Source organism: Herpailurus yagouaroundi, unplaced genomic scaffold (genome assembly GCF_014898765.1).
Source record: "Herpailurus yagouaroundi ecotype Mexico unplaced genomic scaffold, PumYag 162, whole genome shotgun sequence".
NCBI classification, from domain to species: domain Eukaryota; kingdom Metazoa; phylum Chordata; class Mammalia; order Carnivora; family Felidae; genus Herpailurus; species Herpailurus yagouaroundi.
Window position 1 is genome coordinate 59,148,077 of NW_024412403.1, and position 4,600 is coordinate 59,152,676.

Sequence of the window (4,600 nt, forward strand, 5' to 3'; positions counted from 1 at the left end):
TAGAGACCTCAAGCAGTTTCACTGCTGGGAATTTATCCTGTGGATACATTCCCTATGTGAAGATCTTCATTGTGATTTTATATAACTTCTCCAAATTGAAACAACATAAATGTTCATCAGAAGGGATTGATTTAATCTGTGGTGTTCGGCCTATGTGGTAGAATACTATACACTCCTGAAAAAGAATAAGGGGGGGATCTACAGGTTGCAATAAGGGAGAATGTCTAAGAAATATTACTACATGAAAAGGCAAAGAACAAACTATGTATTAAGAGGATCCTATTTGTGAAAAAACAACATTGTATAAATATACTATTCATAAAGCATTTCCAGAAGGATACGCGTGAAACTCATATCTTTAGGAAATAAAAGTATGGGTTGGGGTAAAGAGAACTTGACTTGCTAATTCTATGCTCTTCTGTACCTTTTGATTAATTTTTCTTAAGTTTATTTAATTTGAGAGACAGAGAGAGGGGAAAGGGGCAGAGAGAGAGGGAGAGAGAAAATCCCAAGCAGGTTCTACATTGTTAGCACAGAGCCCTACTCAGAGTTCAATCTCACAAACCATGAGATCATGACCTGAGTTGAAATCAAGAGTACGACACTTAACCAACTGACACCCCCAGGCACCCCTTGATTAATTTGAATCATGGATAGGTATTACTTTTTATTAGATTTTTACACTATTATACATATATAATTTTAAAGTTATCGTGCTTTTAAATCACAGTTACTTGCGAAGCTGTCCTAACTGCTTTTCTTGTTGTCCGCCCTTAGTTTCTATAGCCCAGTGACCCTGCCATGGCCAAAACATACGCCTTAGCTTTTCCCATCTCCAATAACAGCAAGCCCTGGCAAATGTGAATTTTCATTTCCCCTACTGAACTCTTTCATCTTGCTTTTTTTGAGAAGTACTTTCCAGTTTCTTCACAGAAATCTATTCACCCAGTGCATTTTAAAGTTCCTGCTATAATTAAGTTAAAAATTTTAAATCTTATGCGTTCCTTAGTTTTTCAACGAACCGTTCACTCAACCTATCTTTAGGGAGTTTTGAGCGCATAGCATTTTACAAGTTACAAGTTGATGAAGACAAAGTAACTGACTTTAGGGAGTATGAAATGCAGTGAGAGAGAGAGAAATTAGTTTTACTCCATATAACATAGTTGAAAAAAGCCTCTTACAACACCAAGAGGGTGTGGGGACACAGATGGAAAGTTACTAAATTACACCGGATCCAGGATGATTTCCAGGGAAACTTAACAATTAAGATGAATCTTGAAAAAGAAGAGATAGTTGGCATCACTACACAGCCTTCACTAGAACATTTTCCATGACCTAAAATTAGAGAATTTTAGACCTAGAGGTGACTTTACAGAATAAGTCTAATCCTCTAGTTTTAAAATAAAGAAACATTACCTTTTAAAATAGCAAGGGCTGTGGGTTTAGATTAAGTGGCCAGCTCAGAATGGATGCTTAACAAACGTTCATTTCCTCCAGGATCAGCTATATCATTTACAAGGCCTCTTGTTTGAAAATTATTAAGAATCTCCAGACAGCTCCAGTGAAATGTTACACTAAGATTGGGCCCTTCTGAGCACTGAGCCCTAGGCACTTGCCCATGTATCACTCGGGCTCCCAAGACAGGGCTCCCTGCCTCCACTTACCCACCTTTCCCAGAAGCCCCTCAAGGAAGAATCTGAACAAGAACCCCGCATTCTCAGGTTCTGTTTCATGCCCTGTGTTCTTCAGATTTAGAACAAAAATCCAACAATAATTGGCAATGCCAATGCCATGTATAGAGGCTAATGTTCTAAGCCTTGTCCTTTTTCATTTTTGCATATTATAAAAAGCAAATGAATGTTTAATGCCCTTTTGAAAAATGACTAGAACAAGAAAAATCCCTACTGAATATAGGAAAGCATTCTTCCAGCAAGGCTGGTGGTAATACTCAACCCTTTTACCTAGATGGACAAAGACTTCTCAAAATTTAAAAAATTCATAAATAATTCATTAACCTAAACTTTGTTTAACTGAGGGGCATACAAAGGTCTCATAATTATTTGTATATATTAAGTAACAAAAGTGTGCCTTCATTTATTCACATAACAGATACGAATCAATGTGTCCCAAGAGTCTAGGACATGGCCGGCTCATGGTGGGTGTTCAGTGAAAGATGAGTGACAATAACAGATTATTGAATAAATGAGTAAAGAACCACAATGGAGTGTTACTGGCCACAAAAAGGGATGAAATATTGATACATGTTGCAACATAGATGAACCTTGAGAACATTACGGGAAGCGAAAGAAGCCAAACACAAAAGAAGGCCACATATTCTATGATTCCATTTATATGCAATGTCCAGAACAGGCAAGCCCGCGGAGACGGAAAGCAGATGAGTAGTTGCCAGGGTCTGGGAAGAGGGAGGAATAAGAAGTTATTGCTAATGGGTACAAGCATTTGGGTTTTTTGAGGGGGGTGATTAAAAGGTTCTGGAATTAGGGACGCCTGGGTGGCTCAGTCAGTTAAGCGTCTGACTTCGGCTCGGGTCATGATCTCACAGCTCATGGGTTTTAGCCCCGCGTGGGGCTCTGTGCGGACAGCTCAGAGCCTGGAGCCTGCTTCGGATTCGGTGTCTCCCTTTCTCTCTGCCCCTCTCCCACTCACTCTCTGTCTCTCTCTTCTTCTAAATAAATAAATAAATAAATAAATAAATAAAGGGTTCTGAAATGAGAAAGCATTGATGAATATACCCAAAACCATTCTGAATATACCCAAACCATTGACTTGTACACTTTAAAGAGTGTGGATATTACAGTACACGACTTATAACTCAATTTTAAAACTTTTTAAAATAAATAAGCCAAGATTAGATATTTAAATTACTTGCTAAAGATCAAATATCGAGTAAGTGCAATTCTGAGACTACCACAAAGACTTTGGGCTTCTAAGGAAGGCTTTCAGTCTACCAAGCTACTACCCCTGCAGAAGTCTGCAGGGCCCCACCAGCTCTCCGTACGGCTCGTAGAGCACTGTGCTTACATACAGGAAACCACCTGGACTAAAGGGTTAACACAGCGGTAACTACACCCTGATTCCGGAGGCTCTGGCCTGTGAAGATTGTAGCATAAAGCAGAGGAAAGAGAGAGCAGTGGCAGAACACCTTCCTAGAGGTTCCTCATTTTCTCTCTGTCTTCCTAGATGCCACTCAAGTAGGCCTTGTGCCTCAGGTCTTGCTTGAGAATCCAGAATAACTAGCCAAATACCCCTATGGTGCCTCTGCTGTGTTCCATGATCCCTTAGAACATTTATTTCCTGTTTTCCAAACCTGATTTATTTCCAGGCTAGCATAGAGTAAGATGACCCATAACCTCTTGTGAAATGCTTGGTATTTGTCCTTCCGGAAAGATGTTAGGTCTATTAATTTGGTTAATAATAAAATAACAACAATCACACCTTCTCCTGGCTTGTGGGTGACATAAAAATTTCTTAAAGTCCCTTTTATTTTGTACATATGTTCATTTATCACAGCAGAATGAGGCAATAATCGTGCATAATATCTCTCTTGGGAAAAATGGAATAGAGGTGCCTGGATTGGTCAGTCAGTTAAGCATCTGACTCTTGGTTTCTGCTCAGGTCATGATCTCATGGTTTATGAGTTTGACCCCCGTATCGAGCTCTGTGCTGCCAATGTAGAGCCTGCTTGGGATTCTCTCTCTCTCTCTCTCTCTCTGCCCCTTTCCTGCTCATGCTCTTGCTCTCTCTCTCTCTCTCTATTAAATAAATAAACTTTCAAAAATAAATTTAAAAAGAGAATGAACATAGGGTTAAAACCTCCATCTTCTGCAACTGAGTTTATTATCCTTTCTTCTTCCCTGCCAAGGGAATCTAGCAGTCTTTCTTGCACTTAATTTTTATTTTGCCGAGATGATGGGGTGAGGTATAAGGGACGTAGGTGATGGGGACATGTGGTTTTTGTCCTCCGAAGAAACGTTAAAGGCCAAGGTACTGTTCCCAAAGGATAGAATTAATCATAGTTAAAAATGGCAACCTGTCACTGGAAAAGGAAAGGAAAAGCAGAAATATAAAATAAAGCAGATATATAACATCAGGTAGCACCAAAGAGATGAAAGATTTCACTCCAAATGTGTGTAGGAGATTTTATGCGAAAAGTTTATACTAATCAGTAGGCACAAAAGAAAAAGCAGACTTGTTGTCCACATTTTCATTATGATTATTTGGCCATTGCTCTAATTTTGAAATCAGGGATTATTCCTTGATGTGTGTGGTACTTGGGAGTGCGGTAATGGGAGAACACAGAGAACAAAAGCTCCGCTTTTTTGCTATGAAGCCGGGAGAACAGGCATCTTGCCAACACTCATGTGGTTCTTCAACTTTTGGTCTGGATCCGAATGTCTCTCCCTCACCAACCAATAAGGAATGTAATGTAAGATGGTGACTAATGGGTTCTCTGCAACCCTGAGATCAGTTCTGTTCAAGCTCTTGGATGCCTGTTGGCTCCAGTCCTTTGAGTCTCCCTGAGGACTGCCCCCTCCATAGAGTGGGCACCCCCTCCACCACCCACAGCCGCACAGGACTC